Source organism: Lissotriton vulgaris, chromosome 5, assembly GCF_964263255.1.
Source record: "Lissotriton vulgaris chromosome 5, aLisVul1.2, whole genome shotgun sequence".
NCBI lineage: Eukaryota > Metazoa > Chordata > Amphibia > Caudata > Salamandridae > Lissotriton > Lissotriton vulgaris.
Genome location: NC_141693.1, coordinates 41,868,409 through 41,890,501, shown reverse-complemented (window position 1 = coordinate 41,890,501; position 22,093 = coordinate 41,868,409). Strand labels below are relative to the sequence as shown.

General features: G+C 51.6%; 1 protein-coding gene and 1 long non-coding RNA gene across 3 annotated transcripts in view; one reads left to right on the top strand and one right to left on the bottom strand.

Annotated features, from left to right (window-relative positions):
* LOC147710079 (butyrophilin subfamily 2 member A1-like) overlaps positions 1-22,093 on the bottom strand; it is a 552,967-nt gene that overhangs the window by 210,743 nt on the left and 320,131 nt on the right. The gene's annotated exons all lie outside the window — the stretch shown is intronic.
* LOC147710080 (uncharacterized) lies at positions 924-2,424 on the top strand. The gene is made up of 4 exons (XR_015295841.1): positions 924-1,015; positions 1,099-1,187; positions 1,733-1,831; positions 2,209-2,424. It is a non-coding gene; the product is annotated as an uncharacterized LOC147710080 (long non-coding RNA).

The window sequence follows — 22,093 nt, the reverse complement described above, 5'->3', positions numbered from 1 at the left end:
AAGATGGTCCCGACAAGACTACTAACTAGTCATGAGTCGTAAATATGTTCGTAGGTTCTTTTCAATAAACAAAAACATTTCCTGACTAAGGTATTTTGCATTAAATAAATGTTCATTCGCAACAGACATTTCTTGCATCGTCCGCTGTTTACCCATTTAAGTCTTCACCGACTATGTGGTTGCATGCGTGATGTCTTTTAAACTCGAATTGTTTTTCATGGAAACATTAGAGAACCATGAACTAAAATCACGTACCGTTACCAAAATATCTGAGTTCCGATAGTAACGGTCGCTTGCCCTTTAAGGAACTGTGGTTACACCTAGTTCCGGGTACTTAAAGCAGGGTAGCCCTTCCGGCTGACTAATCACCCTTTCCCAACGGCTGCGGGACGCCGACCGAAGGTTCTAACGGGGCGCCCGCAGGTTGATGTCACGGTCCGAACCTTATCTGCTTTCGGTAAGCAACCTGCTGAGACTTACGCCGCCGCCGTGTTTAGCTTTTGGTACCGGCACCCTAGATGGAAATAATTTATTCTCGTTTTACATTCCTTTCTAGGAATAAACACGTGCAAGCTAACGGCAGCGAGACGCCGTCACAAACTATAACTTGGTAAGCAACCGGCTTAGACGTCCGTTGCCGCCTTATGCTTGTGCTTGTCTTTGTTTATCCCCGTGTATCGTAAATAATTTGATCGCACTAGTTGCGTTTTTTGCACAGTTACGGTCTGCTCCTTTTTAGAATCTCATGTTTATCCCCGTGTACCGTGAATAATTTTATCGCGCTAGTTGCGTTTTTGCACAGTTATGGTCTGCTCCTTTTTAGAATCTCGGTATTGGAGTCTGATGAAATTCATAAGTGGCCGATAGAGGTAGCCGGTGAACTAGCTTGAAATGTAAAGTAACGTTGGCATTCTCTACCTTTCCTAGGAACAAACTTACACACAATAGTGGTTGCGAGGCGCCAGAAAAAGACTACAAACTGTGGCATTTTTGGCCTGCCTTTCTTCTTTCTTCGGTAAGCAAGCTACAAGGCTACATTGAATCTATTCACCGTTTATGACACGCTTGATAGTAACACGATGCACCCTTTATCCTTAGCACGTTTAAACCACACCTGGAGTATTCAGGAATCAAGGGTGGTGATTGCTTGGACATCGATAATATAAATTCACATTTTAACAGAAACGGTAAGCCTGTCTATTGCTATCAGATGCATGGATCCTGTGCTTAATAAATTGCTTCTTGCAGGTCAGATTAGAGACAACCTGTTTCCCACAGTTATAGAAATTTCCTGTCTGCTTGCCTGATGTATACACAATATTCCATGCCCTTATTTGATCTAAGACAATAAGAACTTCTAAATAACAGAAATAGGAATCATGCTGTTTTCTAGCAGATGTATAAGCAATAACCTATTCTCTGCTACATGCGAGGATTTAGCCGACCTCCTTTTAGTTGATATTCTCTAGAACACTGTGATATATGGGCACACACTTTTTTCATACATCTCTATAGGGGAATAAAAATTCTGCAAAAAAGAGAGATGTTTTTAAAACCAATCTGTGTGAAATAATTAGGAAACCACAAAATCGTGCAATAATTATATATAAAAAATATCAGTATCCACTCACGTAAAACAGTGGCTTCTTCCCTTCTAAAGAATTTACCTTTATAACTGAACTCAGAATAGAGGGTTTGTGTTTTTTGTGTTTAATTAATACATCTTTTGCAGACCAAGATTTCTAGCCAGGCGAGATAGAGTTCCGCCAAGAAGAACAGCTGTCAGACTCTGTCCAGCACTAATAGAGAACACCTATCTTGTGTTCTATAGGTAAGACTAAAGAGAAGAGATCGATATCAAGGTTGTTGGGAGGGGAAAGATTGGAATACCCCCGTCAACTCTGGGCCATTTTTGAGCTCAAGAAAATTAGATTATCCCAAAGAAATTTTCCACTGCTGCTCCACAAATAACATACTTTCTGCTGTCATTTACCCCGTAAAGCAGCTCTCTCTCCAGCAATGGATATAATTACTGCTCAAATATACAAAAATTAGTCTGTATCAGTTGTAGCTACAATTGGTAGCTGCATCGTGTAGGGATTCACTTGTTATGTAAGCACAGCGATATGTTTTTAATGATAGATTGTCTGTTATGAGGTATCTATGACCTCAATATGTCTCTAACCTCTTTTTATATATGTCTTGCAGATTGAATGTGGCTCCTGATGAAGGCGTTGTGTTAACGCCGAAACGCGCGTCGATGATTTTTTATTGTTTGCCACCTATGTACTTTATATGTGTTTTTGCATAACTGTGTCATTAATACTCTTTTATACATATTTTGTGTATTTTTATAGAAATAATGTACTGATTGTGTTTTTAAAATTATGATACTGTAATCTCTTGAATAAATCAAACTTGTAATTTTTATTTTGTTGTTGTGCCTTACATATCGCCCTTTTCCCTAGTTATTATTTAATGCACTTTCTTTTTTTATACATTGTTTGTTTCCCTGCATTACACATTCTGTATTTGAACAGGGGGTCCTTGTTGTTCACATTGAGTGCATGCAGAGTGACAGTAAGTGCAGAGTGCGTGCAGAGTGACAGTGAGTGCAAAGTGCGTGCAGAGTGACAGTGAGTGCAGAGTGAGTGCAGAGTGACAGTGAGGGCAGAGTGACAATGAGTGCAGAGTGACAGTGAGTGCAGAGTGCGTGCAGAAACAGTGAGTGCAGAGTGCGTGCAGAGTGACAGTGAGTGCAGGGTGAGTGCAGAGTGACAGTGAGTGCAGAGTGACAGTGAGTGCAGAGTGAGTGCAGTGACAGTGAGTGCAGAGTGACAGTGAGTGCAGAGTGACAGTGAGTGCAGAGTGACAGTGAGTGCAGAGTGCGTGCAGAGTGACAGTGAGTGCAGAGTGACAGTGAGTGCAGAGTGACAGTGAGTGCAGAGTGACAGTGAGTGCAGAGTGACAGTGAGTGCAGAGTGACAGTGAGTGCAGAGTGACAGTGAGTGCAGAGTGACAGTGAGTGCAGAGTGAGTGCAGAGTGAGTGCAGAGTGACAGTGAGTGCAGAGTGACAGTGAGTGCAGAGTGACAGTGAGTGCAGAGTGAGTGCAGAGTGACAGTGAGTGCAGAGTGACAGTGGGTGCAGAGTGACAGTGAGTGCAGAGTGCGTGCAGAATGACAGTGCGTGCAGTGACAGTGCGTGCAGAGTGACAGTGCGTGCAGAGTGACAGTGCGTGCAGAGTGAGTGCAGAGTGAGTGCAGAGTGACAGTGAGTGCAGAGTGACAGTGAGTGCAGAGTGACAGTGAGTGCAGAGTGAGTGCAGAGTGACAGTGAGTGCAGAGTGACAGTGGGTGCAGAGTGACAGTGAGTGCAGAGTGCGTGCAGAATGACAGTGCGTGCAGTGACAGTGCGTGCAGAGTGACAGTGCGTGCAGAGTGACAGTGCGTGCAGAGTGACAGTGCGTGCAGAGTGCGTGCAGAGTGACAGTAAGTGCAGAGTGCGTGCAGAGTGACAGTGAGTGCAGAGTGCGTGCAGAGTGACAGTGAGTGCAGAGTGAGTGCAGAGTGACAGTGAGTGCAGAGTGACAGTGAGTGCAGAGTGACAGTGAGTGCAGAGTGCGTGCAGAAACAGTGAGTGCGGAGTGCGTGCAGAGTGAGTGCAGAGTGACAGTGAGTGCAGAGTGATAGTGAGTGCGGAGTGACAGTGAGTGCAGAGTGACAGTGCGTGCAGAGTGACAGTGAGTGCAGAGTGACAGTGAGTGCAGAGTGACAGTGAGTGCAGAGTGACAGTGAGTGCAGAGTGCGTGCAGAGTGAGTGCAGAGTGACAGTGAGTGCGGAGTGACAGTGAGTGCAGAGTGACAGTGAGTGCAGAGTGACAGTGAGTGCAGAGTGACAGTGAGTGCAGAGTGACAGTGAGTGCAGAGTGCATGCAGAAACAGTGAGTGCAGAGTGCGTGCAGAGTGAGTGCAGAGTGACAGTGAGTGCAGAGTGACAGTGAGTGCGGAGTGACAGTGAGTGCGGAGTGACAGTGAGTGCAGAGTGACAGTGAGTGCAGAGTGACAGTGAGTGCGGAGTGACAGTGAGTGCGGAGTGACAGTGAGTGCAGAGTGACAGTGCGTGCAGAGTGACAGTGAGTGCAGAGTGACAGTGAGTGCAGAGTGACAGTGAGTGCAGAGTGACAGTGAGTGCAGAGTGCGTGCAGAGTGAGTGCAGAGTGACAGTGAGTGCGGAGTGACAGTGAGTGCAGAGTGACAGTGAGTGCAGAGTGACAGTGAGTGCAGAGTGACAGTGAGTGCAGAGTGTTGGACAGGCCACACGAAGGGCCGCTCTCCCCCGGCTCGACCCGGCCCGAGCCCGGTCACACAAGCACCCCACACCACCATTGTACGCCCTCCGTCCCCTCAGGGACCCCTGCCCTCGAGCATGTCGACCTCGTGGGCCCGATCCACTGCCGGCCCACGCGCCCAGCCCGGGCCGCCATCTTGGACACTTCACCACGTGGCCACCTGGCCCCCGGCCGACCTCAACCCTGGGCCTGGCCAGGCCTCAGACATCCCGGCACCACCATCCACCCAGGAGGTGAGCGGGCTACTTGGCAAGTCAATGGGAGAAGGAGGTGTCGATGGCTCTCCCCCACCAAGTGCCGCTCGCCCATCGCCTCCCCGGGCGCTGGCTCCACCCCCCTGCTGGGTGTCTGGACTCCCTCATCCCGGACCTCCCGACCTCCAAGTGCGAGGGTCCGGACATCAAAGCACGCCAGCCCTATAACTGGGGCAGCTCCAGAGCAGGAAGGCAGTTGTATCTTGGAGTCGAGAGACGCAGAGAGGAACTCATCCTGGACGGACTACTGGCGCTGCCGTAGCTCTGTCCTGTGCACCATCGTCCTGCCTGTTGGCGCTGCCACGGCCGTCGTAACCTTCATTCTTCATCGTCGTCCGGATCTGCTGGCGTGGCCGCGGACCGTTGTAACCGTCATCTTTCACCGGGACCTGCAGGCTCCGCCGCGGACCGTCGTCCTTCCTTCATCTCGGGACCTGCTTGGCTCCTCCACGGCCCGATCATCAAGAACGCCGAGCTCGAGGATTGAGAGCTATTTTGAACTCACCGGTAACTAAGACTGTCCCGCTACCCCTTTCCTCAACCACAGACTCGAATCGAGGGGACCCCTGAGTCCAGACTCCAGACCTCCTTGTATCATACCAACGTAACCTAAGAATTGCATATAAAGTCTCGTTAACCTTGTGTGGTGTCTGTCTGTGGGGGGGAAGTTACTTATCTGTACAGTCGTTGGAGACGGCTCTCCCTGGAGACCTCTCCCCGTAATCTCGGCCGACCCTCCCGGTCCGTCTAACATTGGTGGCCAGCGGCGCGATCCGAATCACCGCATACGTACAGAGAGTAGCTCACCCCACAACGAACCACAATGACAACTAAAGAGAGCGGATCAACTGAGAAGTTCCAAATGGAAAAACTAGAGGAGTACAGCCATCGTGAACTAAAACAGTTCTGCATTGAACTAGGTATCGCTACCACCGGACTAAGCACCAAGGACGATTTTAAGCATGCCCTAGAATCTTGGGCAGAGACCGGGGATACCGAAGCTCCTGAGCAAAGCACCGCGAAAAAAAGCAACACGGCCCCTGAAGGGCAAAGAACCGGTCTCTCGCCAGACGAGATCCAAGAAAGAGAAAAAACCCGACTACACGAGCTAGAAATGGCCCGACTCAAGATGGACGTAGAACTCAAGTTGGCCGAACAAAAGATAAACTTAGAGCACCTACGTCTCCGAGAAGAAAGAGAGGAGAAACAGAGACAAAGGGAGCTCGAGGAAAAGAAACTAGCGTACGAGCACGAACGGAACCTAGCCGAGATCAACCTGCGCAAGCAGAATAAAGAGTTGGGGGTGCCCGAGGGACCACACACCCCCGGGACCACGGAGAAAAAAGTACACATCCCCAAGGATGTTGTCCGAGAATATTTTCGAGAGGACGATATCCAGCAATGGTTTAAGGCTTATGAAATCGCTATGACTGCGCACCGGATCGATAGAAACGATTGGGGAGCCGGCCTATGGGGCAGATTCCTCAATGAGGGCCGCGATACCCTGTTACAGCTCCCAGACCACCAGATGACCTCCTACGACCATATGAAAGCGGCCCTTCTCACCCGCTATGGCCTCACGCCCGAGATGTACCGTCAGAGGTTCCGAGACTGCACACGCATCCCGGGTACAACTTGGGTGGACTATGTAACGTACTTTAGCCGAGCTTTCGAAGGCTGGATCAAAGGGAACAACGTCACGACCTACGAGCAACTGTTCAATCTGATGGTATGGGAGCATCTGTCCAACAATTGCTTCATTGAACTACGCCAACACCTCCTCGACAGCAAGTTAACCGATCCCCGGCAGCTCGCAGCCGAAGCTGACCGGTGGGAGATCACCAGAGTGGGCCGGAATGGGTCCTACGAGCAAAACAGGAACAACAATGGTCACCACCGACCCAGAGGAGGAGGAGGCCAAGGGCGGGGAAGAGACAACACTCCGGCCGCCCCCGTTACCAGCACCACCCCCCCGGCCAACCGGGGCAGCACCCCGGCGCGACCAGGGTACAGAGCAAACGTCACGTGTCACCGATGCCAACGAGTCGGCCACTATGCAAACGACTCAAACTGCCCGCAGTATCAGAGTCCAAAACCCCGCCATGTGGCCGCCGCAGCACTAGGGGAAGAACAGATCTCCGAGGAACAAGAAACAGACGAACAAGAGTATCCAGAGTGGGAGCCAGCCGCCATGACTCTCGCGTGCTTAGGGGGAAGAGACATGGTCCCGCGGGTCCCCCTACCCGCTAACACCCAGAAGTACAGCCAATGGGTGAGCATCAATGGACAACGGGCCGAGGCCCTTCGGGACACCGGGGCCAGTGTGACAGCCGTCCGCTGTCACCTGGTGACCCCAGAACAATATCTACCGAACATTCTCTGCCCTGTACGCTCAGCCGACAACTCGGAAAGTCTGTGTCGGATGGCCTGCGTCCCTTTTGAGTGGGGAGGGGTCTCCGGCATGTTGAAGGTGACGGTCCGAGACGACGCCCCCGTGGACTGCCTCCTCGGGAATGACCTGGAGAGCTCCCCGTGGGCCGCTGTGGAGCGAAAAGAACACTTGGGGATGTTGGGCGTCCCGGACTGGGCGTGCGTCACCACCCGGTCCATGGCCGCCCGTGCCAACCCTCCCCCGGAAGAACCAGAATGGCCGGCGCCACCGCCTCCGGTCGCCCCAGCCGAAACCCCCGACCAGGACACCCCCCTCGGACCGGCTCAACCTTCCGACCTCGCTAACCTTGACCAGTGGGCCCAAGAGGGGGGACCCACACAAGAACAATTTCGCCAGGAACAGAAGACCTGTCCCTCCCTTGAGGGACTCCGCCAACAAGCGCTCGCCCAAAGCGCAGGGGACACCTCCGGAACTCATTGGGTCTACTGGGACAATGATCTGTTATACAGCGAGCAACGAATCGCCGAGCTGGGGGCCGACCGAGTACTAGTAGTGCCCCTCTGCTTTAGAGACTTCCTGTTAAACCTGGCCCACGATGTCCCCCTAGCAGGGCACCTAGGACAAGATAAAACTTACAGTCGCCTAGTGACCCACTTCTTCTGGCCCAAAATGAGAAATGAGGAACGATGTGCACCAGCATTGCCGATCTTGCCCCACGTGCCAAGCCAGTGGGAAGAGCGGCCGCAAACTAAAAGCCCCCTTGCAACCTTTTCCAGTAGTCACGACCCCATTTGAGAGGGTCGGAATAGACATTGTGGGACCCCTGGACCCGCGTACAAAACAAGGACATCGCTTCATTCTGGTGCTAGTGGACCACGCCACCCGCTACCCTGAGGCTGTTCCTCTCCGGACCGTGACAGCCCCAGTGGTCGGCCGGGCCCTGATGGGGATCTTCTCCCGTGTGGGGTTCCCCCGAGAAGTCGTCAGCGACAGAGGCACGAACTTTATCTCTAAATACATGAAATCTCTCTGGCAACAGTGTGGGGTCACCTACCGCTTCACGACCCCCTATCACCCCCAAGGGAACGGACTTGTTGAACGGTTCAACCGCACGCTGAAAGGAATGATCGGGGGATTGGAAGAGCCCCTCCGTCGCCAGTGGGACGTGCTGCTGCCGTGCCTCCTCTTCGCCTACCGAGAGGTCCCACAGAAATCCCTAGGCTTCAGCCCATTCGAACTGCTCTATGGGCACCCAGTGCGGGGGCCGCTCAGCCTGATCAAAGAAGGCTGGGAGATGCCTCCGACCAAGAACCCTCCAGATGTCTTCCGGTACCTCCTCACCCTCCGCAACCAGTCCCGGCGGTTCAGAGACCTAGCAAAAGCCAACCTAGAGGCCAGTCAAGAGGACATGAAAAAATGGTATGACCAGAACGCCTCATCCATTGAATTCGAACCGGGGCAACAGGTATGGGTCATGTCCCCCACGGAGCCATGCGCTCTCCAAGACAAATGGACGGGGCCCTTCAAGGTGATCGAGCGCAAGGGTCCTGCCACCTATCTGATCGATATGGAGTCCTCCCGGAACCCCCTCCGAGTCCTCCACACCAACAGACTGAAACCCCACTTTGCACGAACAGAACTCAGCCTATTGATGGCCACGGACAATGGGGTTGAAGACGACTCCGAGCCTCTCCCTGACCTCCTGCGGACCCAGGAGCAAGACGGCTCCGTAGATGGGGTCCGACTCTCGGAGACCCTCACCAGAGAACAACGCCAAGAGTGCCAAGCCCTCCTGTCACGGTTCGCCAGTCTGTTCTCCCTCACCCCAGGTGTCACTTCCTGGTGTGTGCACGATGTAGACACCGGAGACAGCCCTCCTATCCGCCACCGGGCCTACCGCGTACCTGATCGGGTACGGGCCTGCATCCAGGCGGAAGTGGCTAAGATGCTCACGCTCGGGGTCATCGAGCCCTCAGACAGCCCATGGGCCAGCCCGGTCGTACTGGTCCCCAAAGCAGCCGCCCCCGGAACCACACCAGAACTCCGGTTCTGCGTCGACTACCGGGGCCTGAATGAAGTCACCAGAACGGACGCACATCCCATCCCCCGGGCAGATGAACTGGTCGACCGAATGGGAGCTGCCCGCTACCTTAGCATCTTCGACCTGACAGCAGGTTATTGGCAGATCGGCCTCACACCCCGAGCACAAGAACGTTCTGCCTTCTCCACCCCCGATGGCCATTACCATTTTACGGTCATGCCCTTCGGTATGAAGAATGCCCCAGCGACTTTCCAACGGCTCGTCAATCAGGTCCTGGCGGGGCTCGAAGGGTTCAGCGCCGCCTACCTAGACGACATCGCTGTGTACAGCCACCATTGGACCGAGCACCTCCACCACCTCCGAGCAGTGCTGCAAGCCCTTCAGCGAGCTGGCCTCACGATCAAGGCCAGCAAGTGTCAAATTGGACAAGGGTCTGTGACCTACCTCGGACACCAGGTGGGAAGCGGCCTAGTGGCCCCTCTACAACTGAAAATTGCCGCCATCCAGGACTGGCAGCCCCCTATCACCCAAACCGAGGTACGAGCCTTCCTGGGCCTCACGGGCTATTACCGAAGGTTCGTGAAAGACTATGGTACCATAGTGGGCCCCCTCACCGAGCTCACGTCAAAAAATCAGCCCAAGAAGGTGAACTGGACCCCAGAGTGTCAAGCGGCATTCGAACAATTGAAGGCCGCCATGTGTTCCGCTCCTGTGCTCCAGGCCCCAGACTACAGCCGGGAGTTCGTCGTCCAGACGGACGCCTCCGACCAGGGCATTGGGGCGGTCCTGTCCCAAGTGAACACCGAGGGCCTTGATCAACCGGTGGCCTTCATCAGCCGGAGACTCCTACCAAGGGAACAACGCTGGAGCACCATAGAGAGGGAAGCCTTCGCTGTGGTATGGGCCCTCAAGAAGCTCCGGCCCTACCTTTTCGGCACCCACTTTCGGGTGCAGACCGACCACCGACCCCTGCAGTGGCTGATGCACATGCGGGGGGAAAACCCCAAGTTGCTACGCTGGTCCATATCCTTGCAGGGTATGGACTTCACAGTCGAACACCGGCCTGGGTCCGACCACGCCAACGCGGATGGCCTGTCCCGATTTTTCCGCCTCGACGAAGAGAGTCCCCAAGAGGATGGGTGACTCTCCCCGCCTTCAGCTGGGGGGGACGCATGTTGGACAGGCCACACGAAGGGCCGCTCTCCCCCGGCTCGACCCGGCCCGAGCCCGGTCACACAAGCACCCCACACCACCATTGTACGCCCTCCGTCCCCTCAGGGACCCCTGCCCTCGAGCATGTCGACCTCGTGGGCCCGATCCACTGCCGGCCCACGCGCCCAGCCCGGGCCGCCATCTTGGACACTTCACCACGTGGCCGCCTGGCCCCCGGCCGACCTCAACCCTGGGCCTGGCCAGGCCTCAGACATCCCGGCACCACCATCCACCCAGGAGGTGAGCGGGCTACTTGGCAAGTCAATGGGAGAAGGAGGTGTCGATGGCTCTCCCCCACCAAGTGCCGCTCGCCCATCGCCTCCCCGGGCGCTGGCTCCACCCCCCTGCTGGGTGTCTGGACTCCCTCATCCCGGACCTCCCGACCTCCAAGTGCGAGGGTCCGGACATCAAAGCACGCCAGCCCTATAACTGGGGCAGCTCCAGAGCAGGAAGGCAGTTGTATCTTGGAGTCGAGAGACGCAGAGAGGAACTCATCCTGGACGGACTACTGGCGCTGCCGTAGCTCTGTCCTGTGCACCATCGTCCTGCCTGTTGGCGCTGCCACGGCCGTCGTAACCTTCATTCTTCATCGTCGTCCGGATCTGCTGGCGTGGCCGCGGACCGTTGTAACCGTCATCTTTCACCGGGACCTGCAGGCTCCGCCGCGGACCGTCGTCCTTCCTTCATCTCGGGACCTGCTTGGCTCCTCCACGGCCCGATCATCAAGAACGCCGAGCTCGAGGATTGAGAGCTATTTTGAACTCACCGGTAACTAAGACTGTCCCGCTACCCCTTTCCTCAACCACAGACTCGAATCGAGGGGACCCCTGAGTCCAGACCTCCTTGTATCATACCAACGTAACCTAAGAATTGCATATAAAGTCTCGTTAACCTTCAATCTTGTGTGGTGTCTGTCTGTGGGGGGGAAGTTACTTATCTGTACAGTCGTTGGAGACGGCTCTCCCTGGAGACCTCTCCCCGTAATCTCGGCCGACCCTCCCGGTCCGTCTAACACAGAGTGACAGTGAGTGCAGAGTGCATGCAGAAACAGTGAGTGCAGAGTGCGTGCAGAGTCAGAGTGAGTGCAGAGTGACAGTGAGTACAGAGTGAGTGCAGTGAAAGTGAGTGCAGAGTGATAGTGAGTGCAGAGTGACAGTGAGTGCAGAGTGCGTGCAGAGTGACAGTGCATGCAGAGTGACAGTGCGTGCAGAGTGACAGTGCGTGCAGAGTGACAGTGCATGCAGAGTGCATACAGAGTGACAGTAAGTGCAGAGTGCGTGCAGAGTGACAGTGAGTGCAGAGTGCGTGCAGAGTGACAGTGAGTGCAGAGTGAGTGCAGAGTGACAGTGAGTGCAGGGTGAGTGCAGAGTGACAGTGAGTGCAGAGTGACAGTGAGTGCAGAGTGACAGTGAGTGCAGAGTGCGTGCAGAAACAGTGAGTGCAGAGTGCGTGCAGAGTGACAGTGAGTGCAGGGTGAGTGCAGAGTGACAGTGAGTGCAGAGTGACAGTGAGTGCAGAGTGAGTGCAGTGACAGTGAGTGCAGAGTGACAGTGAGTGCAGAGTGACAGTGAGTGCAGGGTGACAGTGAGTGCAGAGTGCGTGCAGAGTGACAGTGAGTGCAGAGTGACAGTGAGTGCAGAGTGACAGTGAGTGCAGAGTGACAGTGAGTGCAGAGTGACAGTGAGTGCAGAGTGACAGTGAGTGCAGAGTGAGTGCAGAGTGAGTGCAGAATGACAGTGAGTGCAGAGTGACAGTGAGTGCAGAGTGACAGTGAGTGCAGAGTGAGTGCAGAGTGACAGTGAGTGCAGAGTGACAGTGAGTGCAGAGTGCATGCAGAGTGACAGTGCATGCAGAGTGACAGTGCGTGCAGAGTGACAGTGCGTGCAGAGTGACAGTGCGTGCAGAGTGCATGCAGAGTGACAGTAAGTGCAGAGTGCGTGCAGAGAGACAGTGAGTGCAGAGTGCGTGCAGAGTGACAGTGAGTGCAGAGTGAGTGCAGAGTGACAGTGAGGGCAGAGTGACAGTGAGTGCAGAGTGACAGTGAGTGCAGAGTGCGTGCAGAAACAGTGAGTGCAGAGTGCGTGCAGAGTGACAGTGAGTGCAGGGTGAGTGCAGAGTGACAGTGAGTGCAGAGTGACAGTGAGTGCAGAGTGAGTGCAGTGACAGTGAGTGCAGAGTGACAGTGAGTGCAGAGTGACAGTGAGTGCAGAGTGCGTGCAGAGTGACAGTGAGTGCAGAGTGACAGTGAGTGCAGAGTGACAGTGAGTGCAGAGTGACAGTGAGTGCAGAGTGACAGTGAGTGCAGAGTGACAGTGAGTGCAGAGTGACAGTGAGTGCAGAGTGAGTGCAGAGTGACAGTGAGTGCAGAGTGACAGTGGGTGCAGAGTGACAGTGAGTGCAGAGTGCGTGCAGAATGACAGTGCGTGCAGAGTGACAGTGCGTGCAGAGTGACAGTGCGTGCAGAGTGACAGTGCGTGCAGAGTGCGTGCAGAGTGACAGTAAGTGCAGAGTGCGTGCAGAGTGACAGTGAGTGCAGAGTGCGTGCAGAGTGACAGTGAGTGCAGAGTGAGTGCAGAGTGACAGTGAGTGCAGAGTGACAGTGAGTGCAGAGTGACAGTGAGTGCAGAGTGACAGTGAGTGCAGAGTGCGTGCAGAAACAGTGAGTGCAGAGTGCATGCAGAGTGAGTGCAGAGTGACAGTGAGTGCAGAGTGACAGTGAGTGCGGAGTGACAGTGAGTGCGGAGTGACAGTGAGTGCAGAGTGACCGTGCGTGCAGAGTGACAGTGAGTGCAGAGTGACAGTGAGTGCAGAGTGACAGTGAGTGCAGAGTGACAGTGAGTGCAGAGTGACAGTGAGTGCAGAGTGCGTGCAGAGTGAGTGCAGAGTGACAGTGAGTGCGGAGTGACAGTGAGTGCAGAGTGACAGTGAGTGCAGAGTGACAGTGAGTGCAGAGTGACAGTGAGTGCAGAGTGACAGTGAGTGCAGAGTGACAGTGAGTGCAGAGTGCGTGCAGAGTCAGAGTGAGTGCAGAGTGACAGTGAGTACAGAGTGAGTGCAGTGACAGTGAGTGCAGAGTGACAGTGAGTGCAGAGTGACAGTGAGTGCAGAGTGTGTGCAGAGTGACAGTGCATGCAGAGTGACAGTGCGTGCAGAGTGACAGTGCGTGCAGAGTGACAGTGCGTGCAGAGTGCATGCAGAGTGACAGTAAGTGCAGAGTGCGTGCAGAGTGACAGTGAGTGCAGAGTGCGTGCAGAGTGACAGTGAGTGCAGAGTGAGTGCAGAGTGACAGTGAGTGCAGAGTGACAGTGAGGGCGGAGTGCGTGCAGAAACAGTGAGTGCAGAGTGCGTGCAGAGTGACAGTGAGTGCAGGGTGAGTGCAGAGTGATGGTGAGTGCAGAGTGACAGTGAGTGCAGAGTGAGTGCAGTGACAGTGAGTGCAGAGTGACAGTGAGTGCAGAGTGACAGTGAGTGCAGAGTGACAGTGAGTGCAGAGTGCGTGCAGAGTGACAGTGAGTGCAGAGTGACAGTGAGTGCAGAGTGACAGTGAGTGCAGAGTGACAGTGAGTGCAGAGTGACAGTGAGTGCAGAGTGAGTGCAGAGTGAGTGCAGAGTGACAGTGAGTGCAGAGTGACAGTGAGAGCAGAGTGACAGTGAGTGCAGAGTGAGTGCAGAGTGACAGTGAGTGCAGAGTGACAGTGAGTGCAGAGTGACAGTGAGTGCAGAGTGACAGTGAGTGCAGAGTGACAGTGAGTAGTCACTCAGCACCACCACATTATCACTCAGAACCACCACAGCATCACTCAGAACCACCACAGCACCACTCAGCACCACCACAGCATCACTCAGCATCACTCAGCACCACCACAGCACCACCACAGCACCACCACAGCACCACCACAGCATCACTCAGCATCACCACAGCCCCATTCAGCACCACCACAGCATCACTCAGCACCACCACAGCACAAATATGTTCTCTCAATGTTTCAAGCTTTATTACAAATGTCACAAAAAGATGTTCATATTTCACTTCTGTTCTTGGATTTCGTTACAATAAAATACACTGAACATAATCTTCACAAAAGTTATTTACAAAAGTTTAAGCTATTGCCATTATAAATTACAATCACTTTTATTAAGTATTAAAAAAAATTAAAAGCCATTGTTATTTGTAATATCAATACATCTAAGTCACGTAAATACAAATGTTGCATTACAAATGCTATAGGTGTCACATTTGCGAAAGTTATAACTATTGGCATTGTACATGACAAAGCTATTAATTTAGCTATTTTCAAAACCAACACATAAATGAACATTTGGTGAATTTCCATTAAAATATTTGACTTTTTTACTAAGATATTATTATACTCTTTTATGCAAACAAAATTTAGATACTGCATAAATAACTTTAATAAAACATATTTTATATGTAGCTTTTTATGTAAAAAAAAACTATAGCACAAAGCAAAAAACAATTGCCATTTACAATGCTAATAGCTCAAACTTAAATAATGCGAGACCTATTGCATTGCAAATGCTTGTTGAAGTTACAATGGCACCAGCAGCACTGAAAACACGTTCAGAAGACACACCTGCGAGTGGGCAAGACAAATAATTTAGAGCCAGGTTGGTGATCAGTTGCCATAGAGGCCTTTTCCCATACCAATACAGCAATGGGTTCTGATTAACAAAGACCTCTGTTGGGTAATCCAGATAGGCCTGCACCATCGACTCAAGGTTCTCCAGGGCTGCTCCACTTTGCGTACCACTTGTGGCCTTTGCCGCACTGGAACGAGCAAACCCTTAATGAGTTAGCCAATCCGCTTCCGACAATATTAGGGCTGGGCCTGGTGCAGGTGAGGATGATGATACGGTTGCTGGTGTCGTTAACGGCTGTGAGGGAAAGTGATTCCCTTCGGACACAGATTCAGAAGTGGACCTTCACGCCAGATGGCCTGCTGATTCAGTAGTACTTCTGCCGGTTCCTTCAATTTTCTGCCGCTCTTTATCTAACCGAGTGGCTGACAGAGGTAGCCAATGTTTGTACTCTGAAACATCAGCTTCATTAAAAGGAATGAATGCTTTGCTGGCCACTGCCTTTTTGTACCGTGGATCCAGAATAGTGGCACAAATGTAATGTTGTTCTGTATGTATTTTTTTTAAGCCTTTCATTGTCAACTGATGTGCGTCTTGCTTTTCAGCATCATCTCGGAACGTTGAAGGCACACGCTTCAGTTGGTGCTCTAGCATGCGCAACAATGGGATAGCTTTGCCCAAAGTACAGTCCTTCCTGCTGGCTTCACGCGTGAAGACCTCAAAAGGACGAAGCATGTCTGTCAGGCTTTTAACTAGCTTCCATTCCTCCAACTCTAGCCTCATGTCTTTCATAGTAGAACCGCATTGAAAGACATACTCATTGATTACAATGCACTGCTTAGACAGACGCTCAAGCATGTAGAAGGTTGAGTTCCAACGTGATACCACCTCCTGGATGAGTCCTTTGACTGTCAGTCTACGTTCACGTTGCATGATCCTCAGCTGCTTCCAGGCCTTAAAAGAATGGCTGAAATGTGTGCAGATTCTTTTGCAGGTGGTCAGTAACTTGCTGACTGTGTTTTCTTTTTTCAAGAAATCTTGCACAACAATGTTAATACCGTGCGCCAAACACGGCACTCTGAAATAGCTACCATCAAGCATTGCCTTAACTATATTACTGCCATTATCGGTGGAAACATAACCAATCATGTGCTTTCTTTGATGCAGCCATTCATAGACCTTATTCTGAAACTCATCCAAAAGGTTTTGTGCAGTATGAGATTTCTCCATGGCAAACATGGCTACTGTTGCATGTTTCCGAGTAGCCTGAAAAACTGTTTCTGGGTCAACACCTGCATTTAACTTGTCTCTAACCCCTGCAAAAGAGACCCAGTGTGCAGTGATGCACATGTAATCAAGGGCTTGGCAACTGGTCCACATGTCTGTTGTCAGGTGGATAGTGTGAACAGCACTCTTCTGCAAAGCTGCCCCAATCCCCTCCAGCACATCTTGATGTAGTGCTGAAACCGCAACTCTGGCAAAATAAGACCGGCTAGGGACCTTCCATTTAGGGCAGACTGTTGCCACAAATTCTAGAAACCCCACCCCTTCCACGAAAGAAAAAGAGAGAAGGTCCAGCGCTAACATTTTAGCCAGCATTGCATTATAAAGACGTGCCGTAGGGTGGTTGCTTTCAAATGGTGCATCCGACCAAAACATGCTTCGAATGGTGGTCTGGACCGTTTTCATACGTAGTGATGATGATGATGATGCAGACTTCTTCAAACCAGTTAGGTTCATTGATGTACCTTTTTGCATTGTGTCTCTCCCAGACTCTTAGTGTGCCTCATACATGTTGCAGCGGTAGAGGGTGTGGGCGCTACCACTGCAGTGCTGCTGCCAGGGGTACTGGGTGTACCAGAAAAAATGTTGGTCGCTTCTTGACTTCCCCCCTGCACGATCAGCCCCTCGTCATCATCAGATGCAATATGAATGGATACATTTGGATCTGTTCTATTTTTGGCTTCCCGGATCTTTCTTAGGTGCGCCTCCCACATCATAGTGTGGTGTTTTTGTAGATGATCTCTCTGGCCTCCGGTACCATAGTTGGTACCAAGCTTACCCCAACTAACTACTATTTTACAAATCGAACAAAGGACCATGTTTTCTGCCTTTTTGCTAACACTAAAGAAGTCCCAAACTGGGGACTGGAAATGTCTGCTGGTGGTGGAGGTGCTACTTTCAGTTTCAATGCCAGATGAAGTGGAGGATGGGCGTGGCTGAATTTGACTCTGTTGTGCACTTACAGCACCACTACTTGAGGTAATGGAGGTCGAGCTGGATGGAGGTCCCTGCCGGCCCTTATATAGAAGCTGTAGTTCGTGTTGCTGTAGTAGTTAACTGCGTTGGTGGTGGTACCAGTGCCACGCCGCCCACATCCCGCTCAGCAGCAATTCGGGATAGGGTCAAAAGATCTTGCCGCATGCCCGCTGCGGCTGGAGTGACGACTGTGATGACTAGGTCGTCATCAGACTGTTCATCAGCAGCAGAATACTCCACTTCTTGTTCGTCGTCATCATCACCCATAAGTGAAAGCCTTGCGGGGACCTTGCTTTTCGGCTTAGCTACCTTTGTTGGCTCATGGCGTGCCTCTCCCTCAGACTGCATTGCTGGGTTCCAATCAACATCAAGGTCATCAGAAGGAAGGGGGCTTGAAGAAGAACTTGTAGTAGCCCTCCTTGACCTTTTTCTTGCTGGGGATCTGGAAGACAATGGATCATCATAGGAGGAGTGGCTTCCTCGGATGATACCTCCGCTTGAATCTCGATTTCCTGATGTTCCCCTACTTCTGGAGGAACAAGCATTGTGGGCAGTTATGCCGCTCCATGAGCCTCTAGTTGCGCCTCTAGTTGCGCCTCTCCATGCACTTGTCCTTGCGCCTCACTTTGCGCATGTACTTGCGCTTGTACTAGTTGCACCTGTGGTTGTCGTTGCACCTGTGGTTGTTGAACACTTGTCAGATGAGTTAAACCCTGAATTGATTGGATGCTACTTTCTTGCGATGAGCCAACATCACTGGTCAATGGTGAATGAGCAAAGACAGTGGCTGCCTCTGCAGCACTCATGGCCTTGGACCTAACCTTGCGTAGTGGCACAGAGGCCAATGAAGCGGAGGTGCAGCTCCCAGCTTGGTCCCCAGTGGACCCCGCTGCTGCAGGCATTGGTTTTTTTCCCCAAAAAAGTGTTTGTGGGCACACCAGTCTCCTTGGTAGGTGGAGCCACTTGCTTCTTCTGCTCCTTCTTACTGGCAGTGGCACTGGCAACTTTTTTCGTAGAGGCGCCACGGCCGCCTTTGCTTTGGGCCCATCTTCTTTAGATATCAGAACAGCAGGCCGCAGTTGCACGAGTTGCATAGTTGTCTGTGGCCACACGTGATGTCACGTGACGTTGTGCTGCACACACCGCTGCAGGACCTCTTCCTGGCACTGGTGGTTCTCTTGTGCACCTAAGAGCAAAGGAAGCCAGAGGAACATCAGTTAAACACCACAATAAGTCGAAAAACAGACACAAATCACCACAATCCAATGCCATCCATGCCCTCAATGATGTTTAAATTCAAGACGCCCCACAGAAAGCCTTGGTCCATGCACCACTGAGTACCCATGGGCATAATGGATGAAAGCAAGGCAAACTGGGTGCAGGCCTGAGCACACTGTCTGGCTTCAAAATGGCCCCTTGACACCCACCACATGGCCAGGCCCTGCCTGGACCAGGCCTCAAAATGGCCCCCACCCACATGGCCAGGCCCCAAGAACACCCCAAAAAGTAGAAAAACAGACAAAAATCACCACAATCCAATGCCATCCATGCCCTCAATCATGTTTAAATTCAAGAGACCCCACAGAAAGCCTTGGTCCATGCACCACTGACTACCCCTGGGCATAATGGATGAAAGCAAAGCAGACTGGGTGCAGGCCTATGGCACAAAGTACACTGCTTGCTTGCTTTAAAATGCCCCCTTCACCCCCACCCACATGGCCATGCCTTGCCTGGACCAGGCCTCAAAATGGCCCCTACCCACATGGCTAGGCCCCAACAACACCCCCAAAAAATCATCAAAAAACACAAAAATCACCTCAATCCAATGCCATCCATGCCCTCAATCATGTTGACATTCAAGAGACCCCACAGAAAGCCTTGGTTTATGCACCACTGACTACCCCTGGGCATACTGGATGAAAGCAAGGCAAACTGGGTGCAGACCTATGGCACAAAGCACACTGCTGGCTTCAAAATGGCCCCTTCACCCCACCCACGTGGCCAGGCCCTGCCAGGACCAGGCCTCAAAATGGCCCCCACCCACATTGCCATGCCCCAACAACACCCCCAAAAAATCGACAAAAATCACCACAATCCAATGCCATCCATGCCCTCAATCATGTTTAAATACAAGAGACCCCACAGAAAGCCTTGGTCCATGCACCACTGACTACCCCTGGGCATACTGGATGAAAGCAAGGCAGACTGGGTGCAGGCCAATGGCACAAAGCACACTGCTGGCTTCAAAATGGCCCCTTCACCCCCACTCACATGGCCAGGCCCTGCCTGGACCAGGTCTCAAAATGGCCCCCACTCACATGGCCAGGCCCGAACAACACCCCCAAAAAATCGACAAAAAACACAAAAATCACCACAATCCAATGCCATCCATGCCCTCAATCATGTTTAAATTCAAGAGACCCGACAGAAAGCCTTGGTCCATGCACCACTGACTACCCCTGGGCATACTGGATGAAAGCAAGGCAGACTGGGTGCAGGCCAATGGCACAAAGCACACTGCTGGCTTCAAAATGGCCCCTTCACCCCCACTCACATGGCCAGGCCCTGCCTGGACCAGGCCTCAAAATGGCCCCCACTCACATGGCCAGGCCCGAACAACACCCCCAAAAAATCAACAACAAATACAAAAATCACCACAATCCAATGCCATCCATGCCCTCAATCATGTTTAAATTCAAGAGACCCGACAGAAAGCCTTGGTCCATGCACCACTGACTACCCCTGGGCATACTGGAAGAAAGCAAGGCAGACTGGGTGCAGGCCTATGGCACAAAGCACACTGCTGGCTTCAAAATGGCCCCTTCACCCCCACCCACATGGCCAGGCCCTGCCTGGACCAGGCCTCAAAATGTCCTCCACCCACATGGCCAGGCCCCAACAACACCCCCAAAAAATCGACAAAAAACACAAAAATCACCACAATCCGATGCCATCCATGCCCTCAATCATGTTTAAATTCAAGAGACCCCACAGAAAGCCTTGGTCCATGCACCACTGACTACCCCTGTGCATACTGGACGAAAGCAAGGCAGACTGGGTGCAGGCCTATGGCACAAAGCACACTGCTGGCTTCAAAATGGCCCCTTCACCCCCACCCACATGGCCAGGCCCTGCCTGGACCAGGCCTCAAAATGTCCTCCACCCACATGGCCAGGCCCCAACAACACCCCCAAAAAATCGACAAAAAACACAAAAATCACCACAATCCGATGCCATCCATGCCCTCAATCATGTTTAAATTCAAGAGACCCCACAGAAAGCCTTGGTCCATGCACCACTGACTACCCCTGTGCATACTGGACGAAAGCAAGGCAGACTAGGTGCAGGCCTATGGCACAAAGCACACTGCTGGCTTTAAAATGGCCCCTTCACCCCCACCCACATGGCCAGGCCCTGCCTGGACCAGGCCTCAAAATGGCCCCTACCCACATGGCCAGGCCCCAACAACACCCCCTAAATATTGACAAAAAACACAAAAATCACCACAATCCAATGCCATCCATGGCCTCAATCATGTTTAAATTCAAGAGATCTCATAGAAAGCCTTGGTCCATGCACCACTGACTTCCCTAAAATGCCATTTTGAATTGTGATACGCTAAGTCATTGGACTACACAACTTCTCCATCTCACATATATTTATACAAATTTGGAGTGTGATTAATTTAAGTCTGACTATTGTATCCCATTCTATTTTATTGGAAACGTTTTTATGTTTTATTCCCACTGTGTTATGATTATTTGTATGTAATGTGAGCGGATATATGTACAATCATTTTCATTTTGAATTTGATTTTTATTGTTGGTATAATAAATTGTGTACATTTTTTAATTTCTGACTATGTTTGCATCATCTTCGCTCTTGCTTAAATTGAATGGATTTAATTGATTGATGTCTGGTGAGACTGAAAGTGTTTCTTCTAGCTTATAAATTGTCCAAAGGGGACACTATATCTGACATATTGTCGTTTGGAACCCTACCCCTTTGGTTGCTGGGGTCCCTCCCTTTTATTAGAGACCTACTGGATACTGTGCCTACACACAATATATTTTCTTAAAAGTTTTAAAATTGGAGTTGCACCAACTGCAATGCCCCAAACAAACAACACCAACTTACTTGTAAAATCTCAAATCCAAAAGTGACCCAAAGTCCAAAAAGTCCTCAAATACAAATATCCAGCAGCAGCCACAAAAAGTAATCCTTCCAGCTCCAGATCCAAATGAAAAGTGACCAGGGCATGGACAAAGCACTGGGAGGAGCCTGCTGGACAGGAACAGGAAGTTGGAGTCTCTGGGGCACTTCCTTCCTCCCACCCCCCCCCCCCCAAAATGGACTCCTTGCACAAAAAAGTGCAGCCAATTGTCAATCTGAGGAGTTTTTCTGATCAAAATCATTAATTTCAGAAGGTTTATGCTGCCTGTAGTGGATTTCTTGTGCAGAATTGCAATTGTTGCAATTTCGGGAATGCGAGCTGCTCAAATCTCCCGCGGGAAGTCACCTGCTCGTCGCATCTACGTGTTCGCAATTGTCTACTCTCGCGATACGTGATCGTGGGCCTTTATGACGTGATCGCGTTCTCAAACTCTCGCAGTGCAAGATCGCGGGCCGCGATAACGTCATCGCGTTTGAAAAGTCTCGCGCAATCTCGCAGCAAAGTCCAAAATGGTGCAGCGCGCGAAAAACGGGAGGAAAACAACTCGGCGAACTCACAATCACGGTAAGTCAAGGCCGCGCGCGCAAGATTGTATTTTTTAAGTGTGACCAAATTAAAAAAATCCGCAAGCTTGCGAATTGCGGATTTTTATGCAAATTCGCAGGATTCGCGGACCGTGAAATTGCCAAAAATCCACAAATTCCGCGAGCGGAACTGATTTTACGCCCATACTTAATATCCAGTTCGAAAATGTCCATGTACCAGTCTCTGTGTGAATTTCTGCCGCAATCTTATGCAGTTTTGAGATTGCA